This window comes from Pezoporus wallicus, unplaced genomic scaffold (genome assembly GCF_028554395.1).
Source record: "Pezoporus wallicus isolate ANWC-B61680 ecotype Strahan unplaced genomic scaffold, APGP_CSIRO_Pwel_v1 contig_7331, whole genome shotgun sequence".
Classification (NCBI taxonomy): Eukaryota; Metazoa; Chordata; class Aves; order Psittaciformes; family Psittacidae; genus Pezoporus; species Pezoporus wallicus.
In genome coordinates, this window is record NW_026637727.1 from 504,457 (window position 1) to 524,507 (window position 20,051).

The following is a 20,051-nucleotide window of genomic DNA, read 5'->3' on the forward strand; positions in this document are numbered from 1 at the left end:
TGTGATTGTTATTTTGCAGCTATTATCTGTATGTGCATGCACGTAAGACAGTGAATGAGACACCTGCATTTTGAGCTTTTATATGCTTCTCTTTAAACTAAATGCAATTTCTTGCACAAATAGTTATTCTGAAAAGTCTCAAACTCATCAGGATGTATCAAAATACACCCAGAATTCAACATATGGCAGTGAAGAAATACCTATTTCTTTTGCTTCTGACAGCCCAAACGTTTACTTTCCAAGCTGTGAGCATGGCATGATTCCTTGGAGAAGGATGGATATAAAATACACAATACTTACCTGAAGCAGGCAGAGAGCCTTGAGGGAAATACAAAACACTTTGCAGTGCAATAGATAACATCAGAAATGTGGCTTCCCTTCACCTGGGGTTCCATTCAGGCAAAGGGTATTTTTCTCCCCCATTCTTCCATCAGCTGAACAACACACTGAGAACATAGATGCTGTCAGAAGGAAACATGAGGATGTTCATCCTGACTTTACTCCTGGTAATTAATGACGGTTTTCGAATATTTCTTTAAGGTTCCAGAAAGAGTAGTTCAAGTCTTCTTTTCATTTCTATTAAAAATATTTGATAGAAACAACCAAGAACAAAATTTCTCACTAATAAGAATGGGTTAGATCCCTTGTGTTTATGCTTAAAATGGTCAGTGCAGTTGTGTGCAGGAAGAGAGCTAACAATGGAAGTTGTACCTTCTAGTACAGCTTAGAAGTTTAGGTTTTGTTTTGATTACAACCTTTGACTTTCTAAGTGACCTTTCTTGCAGTTGGAAATTACTGGGGCAAATGCTAGGCTGTTTCATCCTTAAGTTATTGTAGGAAAGGGTGGCAGGTGTCTTGTTAAAGTGGATTATATCATCCATGGATTCCCCTGCTGGAAAACCTTTCAGATGATGGTGTAAATCTTGGCAGGAAGAAGTGTATGGATATTTAATTTTAAAATAATCTTGGAATAGCAAAGGAACATTTACAACTTCCTGCATCCTATCCAAATTAAATGATTTAGTGTTATCATTGTGATACATATATATGCTCACACACATGGCCCTGATCAGTGTATGCTGGCCAAAAAATTATTTCCTCTTAATACATATTATGAGAAAGATACTTCCTCTACTCTCCTAAATGGTAATTTCTTTTTTTTTAAGCAAAAAGCAGCTCTGACTCCAGTTGAAATGGGTTACAGATTTTTAGTAACGTAACTGTAAAGAAGGAAAAAAAAAAATCATCTGCAAAATGTGGGTGACAGAATGCATCCTGAATCAGATTAGAATTAAATTTTTAATAATTAAATCCTCGTATCAGGAAAAAAAAAAGAAGTTTTCACAAAATGCCTTGGTTTGTGGTGAGTGAGGGTTGTTTTTTGTCTGTGTGTTTTTTGGGGGGGTTTGCTTGGGGTTTGTTTTGGGGTTTTTTCTTCATCTTTTTGTTGTAGGGACTTTTAGTTTCTGATTTGGTTTTGTTGGGGTTTCTTTTGTTTTGTAGGGTTTTGTTTGCTGTTTTTTTGGGTGTTGACTGATTATGAGTGATAAAGGTGGAAAAACTGACCTCTGCTTGGAAGAGAACTTGAGGTAATTTTTTCCATATTACATTGCTTTTATGAGTGAGAAGAATTAAAACCCCAATGTGACTTCTCATTCATATATACGGGAAATACCTGTCTATCATCTACAAATGTGGCATAATAGAATTCAAACATCTTTTCACCCTTTTATATTTTTGTGAAAACAGTTGTTGATTATCATGTAATTTCTTTCTTCCTCAGCATCGCAAAACAGTGCAGTAAACTGTTTTCTAAAGACAGGATTTAGACCTTACTGCTCAAAAATATTCAATATAGGTGACTTGAAATGAGTTCTTTTTGGGCAACTCAATCACAACACTGCTTCACATGGGCTCCTGGTAATGTAAATGTTCATCATAATCTCATTTTAATAACAATGCACAAGTCGAGAATTTGAAAGGGGTGGGGAGGAGAGTGAAAGGATGCAAACCTGGAAAGGAAACCACTGTGTCAATTCCTCATATTCAAGTTTTATTCCATCAGATCTCTTAGTAATGAGATATTTCCCTGAAAGTATCAGTATCAGTTTTTAATAAACAATACCGAGCCTGATCCAAAATTACCTGAGGTTAATGAGCCCAATCTGAATTACTTGATCAAGATAAATGACTTTACTGCAAACTACTTCTGCTTACAGAGACTACCACTAGCATGCCACTTCAAAGTAATAATAATATAAAATAACTCATCCAAAAGTTACTAGCTTTAAAAAAATTCAGTGCTGTTTTCTCAGGCAATATCCAAATGGTCTCCCTAGTCTGTACTTTTTTTCTGAAGTTGTGTGAGGAATTATTCCAGAATTCAATTTAATTTGAAAGGCTAGAATTCACATTCCATAAAGAAAGAAACAAAAGACTTAAGATAAGTCCTGAACATTTCTGAATAAAAATGTGCTTCTATCAATCCGTTCACTATGCCAGTGGAGAGACATAATTACCTTTAGAACATAGGCTCTTATCACCATCTTGCAACCTTTAAAACCTGCTTGTGTACAGTTATCACAAGTTGGTTATCATGAAAAGTAATGATCCCCTGTGTTTGGGAAGTCAGTAAAGACATCTGTAACTTGAAAAAATTCCATTATATAGTGCTTACAACTGATACTGCAGATTGAAACAGAGGAAGTGATACGAATGTGCCATAAGATAAAGGCATCTGTTATGGGGTACGTTGTCTTTTTTTTCCTTGTTTGTTTTTTTTTTTTGTGGGTGTTTTTTTTTTTTTGTGTATGTGTATGTGGGGTTTTGGGTTTTGTTTTGTTTTGTTTTTTGGTTGGTTGGTTGGGGTTTCTTCAGTTGTTTTTTTGGTTGGTTGGTTGGTTGGTTTTTTGCTACATATTCAAAATCAGTTAAAATTCAGTCTCCAACACTGGAACAGAAAGCTTGGAAACTCCATTGAAGAACGAACAGGCCATAAAGCAATAGCATCCATAAGTGACAAAAAAGATTCTCAGTCATCTAAAAATACTTGCTTTCCAGTCTGGCCTTCTATGAGAGACATCTGATCAAAGTCCTTCCCCTTGTTATTGAGTACATGAGAAGAAATAAGTGCATTGATTTTGACTACGTTACTTATACTTTGAACACATTCTTATAATCATGCAAATTCCCTTTCCAGCCCATGCACTGTCGCACAGAAACAAAGGTTTAACTGAACAGCAGCACTGGGCTTTTAGGCCCTTAGCAAATCCTTTCCCTGTCCCAGAATTACTCTATTTAGTAAAATAAAGCATAACTAGTTTTAAGCCCACTTTCCTCTCCAGAGATTTTAAAATATAAAATCCCCAACTGCTACTTTGTGTACTATATGCACCAGTGCCATTACCGAATGCATAAAAATAATGACATATTATCAGATTTTATTATTCCTTGGGTACTGTTTGCAGTTTTGATCAGTTGCTGTTAGGTTGACTGTTAGAAAAAAAAAACCAAATATTTCTTTTGTACATCAAACACTAAGATATAGACAAAAGAACATTATATCGAGCAAGGCAATCAACCTTTATTTTGTATATTAATGTTCTGAATACAATTTGGAAAGTTAATTTTTTGCCTCCAGTTTTCAGTATGCCTTGTGAATATAGGTAACTAGATCCGTTTCAGTAGCTGTGCAAATACTGTTTGCTCTACCTCAAGTGCCCTCTAGTGTGCAGTAATTAAGCAGGTTAAAATATTTTTTTTCGTTTTTCCTAGCAGCCACACTTCTAAATCCCAAAGTAATGTGTAACATTGCTTTTCTGAGAGGAAAGAGAAATTCAACGTTCACTGCATGAATTGTGTGGATAAAAGTAATCTTCTCAATGTAAAATCAAATCACCCCATTTGTTGTCAAGTTTTTATTCTCAGAAATATCAGTTGAATAAAGTCCAGTAATTTTTCCGAACATTCTGCAAATGTTGTTGAGATACAGTCTGTAATGTTATCAGAATCAAAACAACAGTTTTCTCTATCTGCAAGAGGAAATTAACATATTCATCAGCAAAACATGACCCTAGACCAAGATCTAACAACAAAACCTCTTACTACGCTTCCAGAGTTTTGTTTAGGCTGTTTTGTTTTTTTTTTTTTTAATTGTTTTTCAAAGTGCTGGACACCACTGATAATTCTAGCCCTGAAAGTTATTTTTAGCTATTCAAGGCAAATATAAACACCCTCTAAAAATACACACCAGTTGCTGAAAAATGGAAGTACTCTGATACAGGCATCCGTATGCCATCTTTGTCAGCAAGTGATTGAAGAAGGCCACAATAAAAGTGCTTTTTATCACCATTTTAGAAAGTAAGTAATACCACATTAACAAAAGTAAAAAATTTACTGAGGCTTAGATGTAACAAATTCTGTGTGTTCTCATCTGTCTTTAACAGGAGAATTAATCTGTCCTTCCGTTACGCTGATGTCCTTGGTCACAATTCTGACATTACTTGGCTGGACAAGTTGTGTCATGTCTGTCAGTGATAGGAAGTTCTGTACAATGCTGCTTTTTGGCTGCAGGAGGCAATGTGTGCAGCCAAGCAGTCATAGCTGTTTAACTACCACATCAGCAGGGCAGAAGAAGGCTGCCTGACAACAGATAAAGAAGAAAGCAAGGACAGGAAGAGAGAATATATATTGGAGAATAATAGTCTGGAGAGGTAAAATTACCAAGTGCAGCTCTGAGAGCAAAAAATTAGAAACATCAGTAAAGGCTTCCTTGTATTTAAAAAGCAGAGTTAACACTTGAGTTAACCATTACCAAATGAGTTAATTTTTGGGGGAGCCACTGAAGAGTTTTTCCCGACCTCATTTCACTGTTGTCTGACTTCAGAGCCAAGTATTCACTTTTAAACAAGATTTACCATTAAATTCCATAATAATAGGAAGCTTAAGCATACCCTAAATAAAAAGAGATTATTATGAACTTTTACCAGAGCTAAGAGGGATGGGTGGATCTCAGGAGAGATGAAATGCTTACATATAGTAGGGATATGCTACAGGGTGAGAGACTTTAATCTTTTATGAGTTGTAAAAATAGTAGAACTTCCTCTAAGTGGGAAGAGTCATCATCACTATATCTGAGCTAGGGCTGTGGTTGTGGGGTTGTGGTTTCCAAGCGAAGTGGTTGGAAAAAACGGTTGTTTCCCGTTTGCTATCTTAGACTTTTCCCTGCTTAGTGTGTTGGCTTTTTTGAACATTATTTTTTGTAACTTAATTCCTCACACGTTCCATAGAAAAAAGTTTTCTAACACAGTTTTGGCATTCATGTAAAGCTTACAGAACAGAAAGCCAAACATCACAGTACACCAATACACAGTTTTCTGACACTTCATGGCCTATTTTAATCTGCCTAAATAGCCACACTGAACCCAGGCAATGTGATGGCGGCAACTAGATTTACTCCAAAAACAATACCAGAAAAAACTCTCTCATATACTGAAGTACAGGCCTAATGTACATGTTAGCATGGGCTAGAATGGTCTTGGCGCTGATTTGGGAAAATAAACTCTGTTCATCTCCATCAGATTTGAGTAAACTTACCTGTATCTGTCATCATTACAGTGCAGTGCAATGATATGGGTGAAATACTATTACAGCAGTAGCAAAATATACCTGCTATGAGCACTCGTATAAAATGAAAGGAAAAAGCCATTCAGTGGGAAGGATATTTCCTTGCCATAAAAGGGATAACATAAAAATTGACAGCATTCTGTTACTTCTGTTCTGAACAAGAAATCTCATAAGCTTATACCAAGTCTTCATGAAGGTGTCTTCCTTAACTAGGATAGAAATAGCAAATGAAGGTGACAGTGATAGCAGGTAAATAAACTAAAGGGTGCTGAAGGGAGCTGTGGTTACTAATAGAAGCAGAAGGAAAAGTAGCACAAAGACTAAGGTTTCAGCATATACCACCTGAAGAACCCCCCAAAATATAGTTTTGCATACCCCATAACCCAGATCTAATAGCAAGAAAAACTGAAATCTGGGCTGCTAGTCCAAATCGTATTTGCTTTTCCACTTTGAATGCAGTGATAGATTAGGAGTTTATGCTTATTTCAAAGTACTTTTCTCCAGAGATTTCTGGTTTGCTTCTTTATTTAATTAAGAAGGTAAGTCAAGATATTGCCCATAAAGTGATTTTTTCAGCAATTGCTGACATCGTAGTTTGGCAGACTGATCTTTAATAAAAATAATAAATAATAATAATTAAAAAAGAGGTAATGCTGAGGTGAAATAAAACATCCATTTCCCTTGAAAAGTATTTCTGGTGCATTTGTAACAAACATTGCTAATGAAGGAGAACATAAATCATTTAAATCCCCAGGACTTAATGCTGGAGTACTTTTTCAATAAGTAGCTTAAAAAAAACAGAGTATGTAGAGAAGAATAATTTTCTGAAAAAAACCTAGTTTTAATGCCAGTAATTTAGTGAATCCAGTAAATACTTCCTGAAATACGTATTCTGTATTCAAGAACTTTGATAGGTGGCATTTATTTTCAAATAGTAGTAAAATCAAGTAAGTAACTGAGGCTGAGATACTGGATGTAATGATCGCCACAGGAAACGGCATGAAAATGATGTGGCTAATAGTTCTGTTACTTGTTGATCCTCAGCTTCTCTGAAAGCCCTGTGAAGTAAAGAGACAATAGTAAAAGGCAGACCTCTCCCTAAGTTACTCATGCCATATAAGCCAATTATGGCATAACTAAAGGAATAGTAGGGAGTGATTCACTACTGTGCTAATTTTACAAATTCCATCTTAACACTGGAGTAATGCTGTGGTAAAAAATGACCCATTTTTTTCTTTAAAATATCTAATATTCATCAAATATTTATATGAATATATAACAAATAATTGTGGCAAACATTACATAATAAAGATGAAAGGGGAATTAACCTTGTGAATTTTTAAGCTGAAAAATAAAGACCGTTACATTAATAAGACTTAATTATATCATTAAATATTTTAAATTATGTCCTCTAATAAATGTTTTTATTTAATATATTTCTTTTTAATCTATTACTTTAGTAAAATGCCTTTAAGATATGAACAAAAACCCAGCAGAGCTTTTTTTATTTTTTTTGTTGGCCATGCAATTGCAGAAGAAGTGAGAAGGGAGCCATATGTTACCTCTTCAACTCAAGGTCAGCTTTCTGGACAGAACAGTCTGCATTTCCACAAGCCTCAGCTCCCTGCCTGGGTGGACTGGTGAGGGGCTGGATCTTTGCTAAACATTTTTCTTCCCTTATTCTTTCCCTTTCTAGGACTACCTAGGCTCTGTCTGTGCTAATGAACTAAGTTAAGCTAGCACAAATAAAGCATATCACCGCGTTTCTAGCATTCTGTTTAACATCTAACCCTATCAAAAAGGTATAGAGCACAGTGTGTTCAAAGATCAGCCTCTAGCCTGCACTGATTAGTCCCCCCTTGCCATCAGTGACAGAACAGAGTTGCAAAATCAACAGCTGGAAACTATCATGTAATCCTCAGGGAAGTCAACACCTTGCAAACAAGAGAACAGGTCAGTTTGCCTGTAAAGGATTGGATGGTGTAAGCCTTCCAAGGAATAAAATTCACACCATCATCCCTGTGTCATTGTCACAAATTCTTTTCCTTACATTGATCTGTCTAGGCTTATTCTCTCTAGACTTTTACTATTATTCGACGAAGTGAAATTCAAGTAAGAGTTACATCAACAAGACTGTGAATCACACCAAATGCCACAACCCACAACAAGGTTATAGTTCTGCCAGGAAAAAAAAAAATCTGTTTCTCCAGCACACCTCCAAAGCTTTTAATGTCTCCCTATTGTTGTGGCACCTAAAAGTATCACTCGTATCTCTCCAGTATACTCCAGTTGTTCTTTCTGCCTTGGCTGTACGTATAAACCACAAACCCAGGTAGCATGCACGTCTCAGCTTTCCACTGAAAAACTGCATTATATGCACTCACAGAAACGCTGATTAAAATCAAGTGGTAAACACTAACAAATCAAATCTAACTCATCAGCATTTCAGATTTATCAGAGGCTACAATTTAATGATGCTGTAGTAGAAATTCTCTTCATTTACAAGCACACAAGTGTGAGACCCGATCTGTATAGCTCTTCTGCTTTTTCCCGTTAAGCTGTTCCTTCTGTTTACCACAGTAATACTTATTATGATTTAATCCCTGGAAGTTCTTGTTTGTATTTGTAATATTCTTTTGACTTGTCTTCTATAGATTGTGTGGTTTGTTACTATGATTGTCTTCCCACTATCCTTCATCATTTCACACTCATCTATCCGTCATCACCCATACTGTAATTACAGAAATGTTATTTGCTGGTAGATAGATGCATAGGGTTCCTGGCAGTAGTACTACCATTATGCAGTGCAAATACTGTGCAGAATATTAAAAAATCATATGAATAAAATCTTAGGGAAAGAGTATTCTTCAGAGTTATCAAAAAAGATTGAACTAAGTCTGGTTTGCTTGTTCACATTGGACAACTCATCTAAAATCGGGTAACATTTATTTACATTTGGCAGGTAAGAGTGCGCTGGAGGTACAGTCTACTAATTAACACGTGTGATGCTGCAAGTATAAACGGGGGTAAACACATGTTCCATTATGTATAGCTGCCAGTCCCATTGTTACAGTATTCTTTTCAGTCACAAGTAAAACAATGCTACAGAGCAAACAAGTACTGAGCTTTCACTTCAGCACCTGACTAATAAACAATCTCCTGGAAATAAGGTATGACATTATTTGAAATAGTTATATATAAAAAAAAAAAAAAAAGAGCAGGTTTCCCAGCAGTGTCATATCATGCCACTTCATTTAACTGAAGCTTGGGAGGCAGCAGGAATAACGTGAGCTTCCACTAGTGTTATGTTTTACTTTGCCTTACAGTTTCCACAAATAAGGCATCTATTTAGAACTGACAATGTTCAGGAAAGTGAAAAGTCATGCTTTTGCTTACAAATGAAAAGCTTAATCTGTGGAACAAATAAGGAATAAAATGTATACTACGGTCCATTTGGACCACTCTTACAGCATAAGCTAAAGCAGTCTTCCTAGGAACATGTACAAACCAGCATAGGTAACTGAATGATGAAAATTCCCTGGCAACTCCTTATCAGTTGGCTCACCACTATAATGTCACCTGGGTGTGGGTTTCAGTGATATACAGTGGCAGGTATGGTCTAAAAGGCTTCACTGCCATTATCTTGACAAAAGACGTGAAGATACTGTCAGCAGAAGCAGAAATGCTGGAATCATCAAACTAAAGATACCATCCCACTGTAGTTTTGTCTTCTGTTTTCAGCAGATAGTTCTCAGCAGCATGCTGCAAGTGCTACTTCTTCCAAGTGCTAACCTTGTAAGTGATGTACCTACCATGTGTGCACATGTAGGGATCAATGTGCACATGTACTGACACGGACTGCTTAGGCCATAAAGGTTTATGAATGCTCAATACATTGTAAGATCTCTTCTGAAAAGACTGTTGTCATTGAGAACAAGGCAGGATTTATCATCTGCTTTATAATTCAGCCCAGTTATGTTTGGACAGGTGTATGGTCATCACACAAAGCTCTCTTTAAAGTGCCTTCAGACAGACTTCTAGTCTCCACAGCACAGTTCACGGCACACCCTTACCCTTAGCTGTCTCATATATAATTTAAATGTTTAATGCAAAGCAAAGCTAACGTTAACAATACGTATTTTTGAAGACTGACAGAATAATGTTTTATTTCCTAAAGGAATAACTGGAGTGATCCATAAGCAAATATAACTCAAGTAACACTATCAGAACAGATGTAAATTGTGCTCATCCTTGAGAAATCTTAGGAGTGCCTGCATCCCTTCTTCTTTCTTAGCTGGGCAAAATGCAATTTGCTGCATGGATTTCTTTCAGCTGAGGTATTAAAATCTGCAGTGCACTCTATTCTCTATTGGTAGTAGTGATACTTTTAGAACTGTGATGTCTTTGATATGTATTATGCACCACTGACTGACGGCTCTTTCTAGCCTAGAAAGGTACTGTCTTAGCAAGTTTGTGTAGGCTGAGAGCAAAGGCCACAAGCATATTTTGAAGTTGAGGATTTAAATTAATATAAAATATCATTAAAGTTGAGATAGTAATACCCTGGATTTGGAGAAGGCTGAGGTTCTCAATGGCTTCTTTGCCTCAGTCTTTAACAGCGTGAACTCTGACCATGCTGCTCAAATCTTGGAAGGCAGATGCAGGGACTGTGAGAATGAAGACCTTAGCCCACGATGGGAGAGGATCTGGTTTAAGACCATCTTGAGAACCTGGATGTACACAAGTCCATGGGACCTGATGAAATCCATCTGCGGATCCTGAAGGAGCTGGCAAATGAAGTTGTTAAGCCACTGTCCATCATATTTGAAAAATCATGGCAGTCAGATGAAGTTCCTGACGACTGGAAAAGGGGTAATATAAGCCCCATTTTCAAAAAAGGGAAAATGGATGACCCAGAGAATTACAGACCAGTCTCACCTCCGTGCCTGGCAACATCTTGGAGCAGATTCTCCTGGAAAGCATGCTAAGATACGTGAAAACAATAAGATGGTTGATGACAGCTACTAAATGGAAATCCTGCCTGACCAATTAGGTCTGTGATGGGGCTACAGAACTGATGGATAGGGGCAAAGCAATAGATGTCGTCTACCTGGACTTGCATAAAGCGTTCAGCACTGTCTCGCATGACATCCTTGTCTTTAAACTAGAGACACAGTGGATGGACTACTCGGTGGATAATTGTCTGGATGGCCACATGCAGAGAGTTGTGGTCAACAGCTCAATGTGCAGTTGGAGACCAGTAACACGTGGTGTCCCTCAGGGATCGGTGTTGGGACTGGTCGTCAGCATCTTTGTCGGTGACATAGACACTGGTATTGAGTGTGCCCTCAGCAAGTTTGCCGATGACACCAAGCTGTGTGGTTCTGTTGATACACTGGAGGGAAGGAATACCATCCAGAGGGACCTTGACACACTTATGAGGTGGGCCAGTGCTAACCTCATGAAGTTCAACCAAGCCAAGTGCAAGGTCCTGCACCTGGGCCAGGGCAATTCCAGAAGAGCTGCAGGTTGGGTGGAGAAGAGACTCAGAGCAGCCCTGAGGAGAAGGAGTGGGGGGCTGTTAGTGAGTGAGGAAATGAACTGTTTGTTACTGTGAAGGCAGTGAGGCACTGGAATGGGTTGCCCAAAGAAGTGGTAAATGTTCCATCCGTGGAAGTGTTCAAGGCCAGGTTGGACAGAGCCTTGGGCGACATGGTCTGGTGTGACCTGTCCCTGCCCATGGCAGGGGGTTTAGAACTAGATGATCTTAAGGTCCTTCCCACCCAAACCATTGTATGATTCTATGATTCTTCATTACCAGAAAGCATTATCTTTCATATATAACCAGTGGAGAAGATACTAACATCAACATTGAAAAAAAAGATTTGAGGAAATTATTTGAAAAAGGTAAAAAGGAAAATTTAAAAGATTAATTTTTGGCACATCTTTTTGTTAACCTGTGTTATAATCTGCTGTCTGTAGCAAACATACATTAAAGAACTTGCAAACCAGTTCCACATTTTCTTGTCTGTTTTACCATAATACTAATACTTAAAATAATTTTGCTTAAGAGAAGACTTATACTCTGCTCTAAGATTTTAATTATGCCATCTGAAGTGTAAGCTGTGATTAAGAGCACAAAAGGTTTGAGGCAGAAGAAGAAAAATGGCTGGAGTAGGATGGCTGTTCAGAACAGAAAGTGACAACTCAGCTGGTTAGTGATCAATGCAGTTTATAGTAGAGAACTGTTTACAATGCAAAACCATTTTTGCACTAGCATTGAGCACCACTCAGAGAGAAGAAGGACTGGACTGCTCGCTGGACTCCTCAGTCTCAGGAGCAGCCTCTTGAGGTCAGGTTTGAGAAACACCAGCAGGACAACATAGGAATCAATCAGTGCTGTTGCCCACACTGAACCTGTTCTATGAATAGACAACTTCAGTCTCTAGGCTTATCAATTTGTCATGAAGAAAAAAATAGAAAGGAAAATTAGAAAGTTATGATGTTATCTCCTCCAAAAATAGGATTTCAGTCATTCCAGAGAAGTGCTGTGCTTGGATATTCCCACTCAGGTTCTGCAATCTGCTGACATCTCCCTACCGCACCAGTACTGAGCTTCCTGCTGGTGGTGTTAAAGGTCACAGAGCATCAGGGAGGTGGAGGATACTTCTGCTTAATTGACCATTAAGAAACTGTGTTCAGGAGGAATGTGAAGTAGAAAGAATTTAAACAGTATTCCAATGTTTCTCTTTGCTATTGTTGACAACACTAAATGAGATAGTGCCTTCTATTATTCAGGTCTATCAAAGACCAAAGGTTAGCTCCTAAAAAAGGATGCTCTGAGCCAGTCATTCAGGTAGCCTGGTTTCTTGTATTTCTGAGCTCACATGGAAAACAAAGGATCACAGATTGCAAGAGCAGAAAATGCTAGTGAAAAAATCTAAGGAAGAAAGAAAAACAATCAGTAAGTCTCAAATATTACTTTCGACAATGAAGAGAATTTGATGAATTCCACTATCCACTTTAATTGGAAAGCTAGAGTTCAATGACATCTATATAAATTGGAAGAAAATCCTCTGTTAAGAAGGAAAAGTAAGAGACTAATTCAGTTCTCAGCGCGAAGTAAAAGATAGAAATGGTACATCTGACCCTGTAAGGTGCAGAATGCCACATGGTAGCCTGCAAGCATAAAGTGCTCAGCACTTCTGAGGGTCAAGCCTCTGGCACTCTGGCATTTGAGATTCAGTCTCTCTATAGATTAGGATTGATCTCCCCTGTCTCTGGATAAAAAAAAAAAAAAAAAAAAAAAAAAAGAAATAAACAAACTGTAACCTTGAAAGTGTCATCTGAACCTGGAGTCCAGCCAAAATAGCAGAGACAAAATCCCCTTGAGAAGCAGAACAGCAGCCCCAGAGGTCACTATTGATGCATCAAATAGAAACAGTGGATTCTGATACAGCAAAGACTTACATAATTTCATTTTTATTCAAAACCTAAAAGTGTAATCATTTACATCCCCCTGAAACGCAGAATTGCATCCATCTCCATTTAAACACAGATACTCAGAGGGTATCTTAATAGCCTTTGGAATTGAAAATGTACAAAGGCAGGTTTGAAAGCAGTACAGTTACAGAAGGCAACATTCATATTCCATGGTGATAAGATAGTGTTTTGCTACCCCCTTTGTTGTTTTAGGAGCTGAAGGAGTTGCCAGCAGCTTCAAAATTGTGCAGAGGAAGCAAGCCATATTCAAGCTAAGAATAGCATCAGTCAACTTTCCAGAAGGAAGGATAACAAGAGGTCAGGATTTTACGATCCATTGCAAAACAAACAAATGAATTTCAATTCTATTTGGTTTTGGTTAGTATTTCCTCCTTTCTTCTCCCCTCCACCCCTTTTCAATATTCTGAGTTCAAACGAATGAAGAACTCAAGCATACCATGGGTTGTTTCCTCAAAACTCTAAAACTCCAGATTCACTGAAAGTGAGGAATGCAAAGACCACATAATGCTATTTCAAATGTTTATGCTTAAACATAGCTCATAGCAACGTGTTCATTGCATGCAATTTCCTTACTTTTAATGAGGCAACACCCAGCAGACCCTAAGCACATGTGCAATTGTACAGAAGGATGCATCCTTAATTCCCCGTGATTAACCAAATTTAAAGTTCCAGATATTAAATTTTCAGACCTGAAGAATATCAGTCTAAAAATAAGAAAAACAGGAAAGTAAATGTTAAACCATGCAATAGTGTACATTATATATGAAAACAGGTGCAAAAAGAAAAAAAAGTAAATGAAGAGGCCCTCAAAGATTCAGCCAAGGGAGAAATACTGTATAGATAGGCATAAAGAGAAGCAAGTGCTTTGAAGGAAGGTGCAAGGAATTTGATTGCTCTATCAGTGGATATGTTGGGTACATAGTACACCTACCAGGAATGCATTTTATTATCTAATATTTATCACTTTTGACGGTCACAGGTGTTCCTACTTCAGAAAGATTTTAGCAAATGCCCCTAACTGTGTGACATCTGGATGCTGTCATCACACTAACAAGAGGTAGCTTTTGCCACTAGGCTCTGCTCTGGCAGATGTGTTTTTACTGCCACTGTTCATTTCCTTCCCTGTTAAAATGCAAAACATTAGCTTTTACTTACAAATAGGCATAACCTCTTCTTTCCTACACCATCAAGTTAGTCAGTTCCTTGTATACTGTTAATCCAACCAAAAATAAATATTAAATAGAAAAACGTTCTACTTAGTAGAATACTTGGTCTGATTCGAGTAATATAAAGGCACTATTATGATGACACTTTTTGTTAATTATGCTTAGAATGTTTTCTATGTTTAGAGTGTTAAAAAAAAACCCAAACAAACAACTCAGGAAGGAAATGAAAAAATTTCTGTAAACCAGCAGAAAGCAGAAGCTGCTTTGAGATAAGGCAGAGTCAAGGTTAAAATGTTTTTCCAGAGATACTTTTCACAATAAGATAATAATATAAAAAAATAGCTTTGGAAATTTATTGTTTCTGGAAACGTATGTGCACCTGAGTAAAATTAACATATTGTGAAGTCCCAAAGAATATAAATTTCATTCAGCTGCTCAGGCACCCCTAAGGGCCTGTAGAGGCATGCCCTGGGGACCTCACCTCTTTCTTTGGCCAGGAAGGATGCTTTGCCAGTTGTCTTTATATGATGTCTAATTGGTCCTTTGCCAGTGACTTAATGATTTCATTAGGATTTCATCTCCACAATAATCTAACACCGAGCAAGATCCCTGACCTCGGATCCAAGCCGGCTCATGGGTAGCTGTCAGCAGAACACAACAGATCAAAGGGCAGTTACTCAGCCAACAGCTGGGAAGTAGGATACTTGCTGTGGTTCAGTGAGTCCTGTTGAATACCGTATGGTTTTGCAAGATTGCCTGGTTGCTGGAAAGCTTTTTCCTGATGAAATCAAACTTTGTTGGGATGAGAATACAATGGAAGACACCTTAAAGTTTTTTTGCAGAAGAGTTTTTATCAACTGGTACTTTATTATTACTCCTTGCAAAAGAAAACAAGGGTACACAAACGTAAAAAGTTATACCAAGAATATGCACAGCTAAACAGTTATCTGTATTAGATGACAGTCACATTGATTCTATGTACTGTGTTTTACAGCATACTGGCAGAAAAGATAGCATCAAGAAGTCTGATTTCTGTACAACCCACCAGAGAGTTTTCAACAATCCAGAGTGAATAAAGAGCATTAGTATGATGAAGTCAGAAGAAAATTATACAGACTAGTATCATTTTTAAACAATGTGTATTACTTAAAGATGGACATGAAATTGCATATAGACTTTTTGAAAATATGAACAGCAAGGATTCAACAAAATACCACAGGTCTAAGAAGATTTCAGTTTTACGTAATGTATTAATGTCAATCTATATCAGATTAGCCAATTTATGCTGACAGGAATGTAAATTCTATTCTCTGATCTGAGGGGTTGGAGGGGTTGGATATTATATAAAACATTCTACAATTATGTCCAATTCTGTGGGAAATTAAAGCCTAGGATTATCGGTTGCTTTACAGCATCAATGTTATAAATTAAAGGCTTTGCATAATGGTCAGCATATACCTCAGGTGTATTTTAAACTTTAAGAAAATAATCCATTTTTGGCAAACCATGTGACAAGTTCACAACTTTTGATCAAGGCTTATACTATGTGTCATCAGTATTCTTTTGTTCATCTCATACCAATCTATTTTGCTCATCACAACCTAGGGCTGTTTAAAATGTAGAAGTTTGGCATGTTATTTGGGTCATTTATGGAAATCAAGAACATGATTTAACATTAATATACATAAAAATTACTAGAAATTATTCACCACAAATCCATATCAGTTTGTGGCTTTTTGAACTCCATTGTATAATACAAAGCATTTTCTCAGTAAGGGACAGAAAAATTCAGGTGGAAAAAATATAATTACAAAATGGAAATCTAGCTTAGTTGAAGCTATGTAGTGTATTAATGTGATTCTCATCACAGTAGGATATTGGTAAATAAGACTTACATCTATGAATGTTAATTTGTAAAGGCAAAACCTAGCACCTGTACTTTAAATGCAAGCTAACTTCTGTATGTTTCTGAGTTCCAGTAAGAGTTACTATGGAACTATAGCACCACCATATATGGGATGATCATCACTTTTTATAAAGAGTGAAGCAAAGAATAGTCACTACAGTAACTGAAAATAAATGTAGTGATGTAGTGATGGTGAACATGTAAAGTTGTTTACATGATTTGGGAAGAGCTGAAACAAAAGAGACATTTTGAAAGTAAACGTCTCACTGAAATTAGGCTTATCACTATCAGAAGGTGGATCTCAGCAGGAAACTGCTCTGAGACACTGAACAACAGTGGCATGGGAGAACCAAAAATTGTTCTTTTTTGTTATTTTGAGTCTTGAAGGAAGATCACCCATTGAGCATTCAGTATTAAGGATGACAATTTATCTCTGTTGGAACAAATCCATACTTTGAGGCAGGGGAAGGGTTATGTGTTTGCTTTTTATAGCACATATATTTTCACAATCAAACTCATATACATCCATGTAATTGCATAGCTCAAAAGTAAGTCTATCCTAACCTTTAACGCAGTATTTGCTGTTGCTGATACCAGTTTCCACATTTTGTGATCCAGTTGGCTGTAGATTGGAGCCAGAACAAAAGCCGACCTGCAAAAAGAATGCACAGTCTTGACTGCATAACATAATGATTTAGACTAGCCAAGATATTTTTAATTATTAGGGTTTAGTGCTGTGCTGTCTTCTGCCACCACTGATTTATCTCAACTATTTTTACAAAACGTTTTGCAGAGATTGTCTAAATGCAGGCTTATGTACAACAGTGAACTAGCACAAAATGATCACAAATTACAGGCTCCTCCCACCCCACAATTAGGTGAGAATTCTGCGTTCATGAAGATTTTCTAAGGCTAAGAGAGTGAGACTTTGACTCAAGACAGCACAGCAGAAATCAGGTATAACAGGTTAGCATTCATTCTGTTGTCTCATTTTATCCTTTCAAAAACACAGTAATGTTGTCCCCTGTATTTTTTTCCCATTTCTGCCTTTGTATTTAGCTGTCTGTATAATTAAAAAGCTTGGAATAGGATCAGGAGGGTGACAAGAAAAAAAACATCCATTAATACATTTAGGAAGGTTTTTTGGTCCTGCATTGTTGCTCCTTTGAGGCTTCCAGAGTGCATCAGTCTCCTCAAGTTATTTATTCATTGTGCGTATGCTGCACCATCTTTGCCATGTTTTTCTTTCGCATCATCATCGCAAAGGTGACCTCCATAGCAATAAAAAGAATGTTTTATACAGGCACCATCAAATAGGTTAAAACTCTTCACATTGTGAAGCACAGCTGGGAAGCTGTGGACCACATTCCAGTGCAGGACATCTGTAGCAGGACCAGCAGGAAAATCAGACTAGTCACCGGTGCTCAGGCACCAAAGACAGTCAGCTACTGATTGCTCACTGAATAGCAAAGCACAACTGAACATAAATTCCCTAGCTTCCATCCAGTGGAATTCAAACTTCAGATATGGCTCTTCCCCATAGAGACCTATTGCTCAAATACTGCACCAGCAATATGTAACTGGGGTTTTTACACCCCCCATACCATCTGCACTGCTTGGCCCTGATCCCCTCCCTCCGGAGTATGATCAACATGCAGTGCCATATTCCCAGGTGCATGGACATCTGACTGTAATTCACTCTCTCAAATTGGAGGCTGACAGCCAGTACCATGGTGGAAAACGAATAGCTGAGGTACTGCACTTGGAATGGTGCTACAGCCCAGCCTACTGGTGCTTCTTCCCTGGCTGCATAAATGAAATGCCTCTCACTTTCCCGGTTTGCATTGGAAATGCAGCTCAAACATTATCCTTACCCAGAAAGAGTCTCTGCTGCAGCAAAGCTTCGGGCTGTAATGAGATTGCCAGGGAATTGCAAACAGTCTTTTGAAATTCTGCTGTTACCTGAGTGCTGCCAAAGTGACTCCAGGCCTTGTCAGAGGCTCACACACACACTTGTGACTAGAGTGACGCACAGCATTTTAGCAGCACTTGAAGGCGGTACCAACCTCACAATTGCTAGCATGTTTCTGTCATTAATTTAACATAATTTTGTGCTGAAACAGGATGATAAACAGATTTTGGAATGCAACGATGCTGCTTCCCTTTCACCAGTTATTCTGACCATGAAGGAAACTGAGATCATCCTGCCCTCTCCTGGGGGGGAGTTAAAAAAAACCTGCAAGCTTATTTGGATATATTTGCTGTGAGCATTTAAAAAAAAATAAAAAATCTCCAGTTCTAATAATATACTAAATTACATGAAAAAAAAAAAAAAAAACAAGCAACTTCCCTCAAAGGACAAATATTGCTGGAATTTTCTTTAAACGGTTTGTGAGATAGAGAGAAAACAAGAATAAAAACCAACGCAAATGCTCACTATCTCCTCCCACTTTGATCTATCAAAGTTTACGGATTCATGAACATAATGTGGAGTTTCATACTGAATTCACTACTGCTAAAAACCCCTGATTTGGACTATGTGATATATAAAAATCTACCTCTTTCAACACATACTGTATAGAAGGCAGGGGAAAAGCATAAATAATAAAACTATAGCTCTGTTTTTCTTCTTGCTTTTTAGCAAAATGCATTAGCAAGAAATAATCCTGCAGTCTGCTATCCTGGCTCTCTTTTATCTATTTTTGTTTAGATTTTGTTGAAATCAACACCTTCTATCAGGGTAAGAATTTCTGTTTCATTTGTTTGCTCATTAAGAACAAGAAAGTGTGTAATCCAGAAAGGCTTGATGTACAGATGAAGCTGTCAAGAGCAATATGAATTCTAACAGAGTAGTTTCTCAAATGTGATAATTACTGTTTATTTTATAGGCTTACACATGACATCCTATTAAAGTAACTCCCACTTCAGCTTTTATTATTAACCACACTTTTCAATCTCTTATCGACCCCAAGCAAAACTGTGTTTTTCTGCACAGCAACAACAAAAAGCTAACACTCAATGTTTATTTTACCAGGAATTATTCTCAAAGCTATTCCCACATTTTAAAAGGTGCCTCATTTGAAAATACCGATGGCATCCATTAGAGATTGGAATTGCCCTTTAGAATAGACTGGATAAATCAAAGTGTAGGGAAAACCAGTAGGACTTTCAAAAGCAGTTGGACCTAATCCAGCTGAGTTCCCATATATATAGATCAATGGGGTTTTAACACCACTTTCAAGGTGTAGCTGTTCATGCTGAATTCTGTGCCAGTATACTGGACACTTAAAGAGACTCTGCAGATCTCCTAAAAATCTGTACCTGGCACAGTTGGGTCAACCTACAATTTCATTCAGAAACATGGTATATAATCATTTTCAATGCTTCATTCAAGGAGTCTGTGGTCTGTCATATGTCCCTACTCAGTATGTTTTGGCTACAGATCCTGTTTCCAGCCACGGATCGTTACTACCTCCTTTATTCTTCCACATGATGATCTGTCACAATCCTGTTTTAAACCAGTGTCCTCTTGAATGGAATTTACTATTGCTTGTGGAGTCAATACAAATATAACTACTATCTGGAAACTCACAGACACCAAACTGCTTCAAACCATGTGTAAATTTCACTTTTCTATGCCTTTGCAAAGAGGTCTGTCACACAGTATTATTGTAAGAGAGCAGGGAGGAAACAAAAATTCAAAAGACCAAGTTGGCAAATTCAGAATAAGTTAAAAAAAGAAAACAACCCAACAATATCTGCAACACTAGGAAGAATCTCTTGCTGGAAAGAAAGAAGGAGAAGAAATGGAAGTCCGTGGATAGGGTGATAGAGGAAAAGTAATTATTACA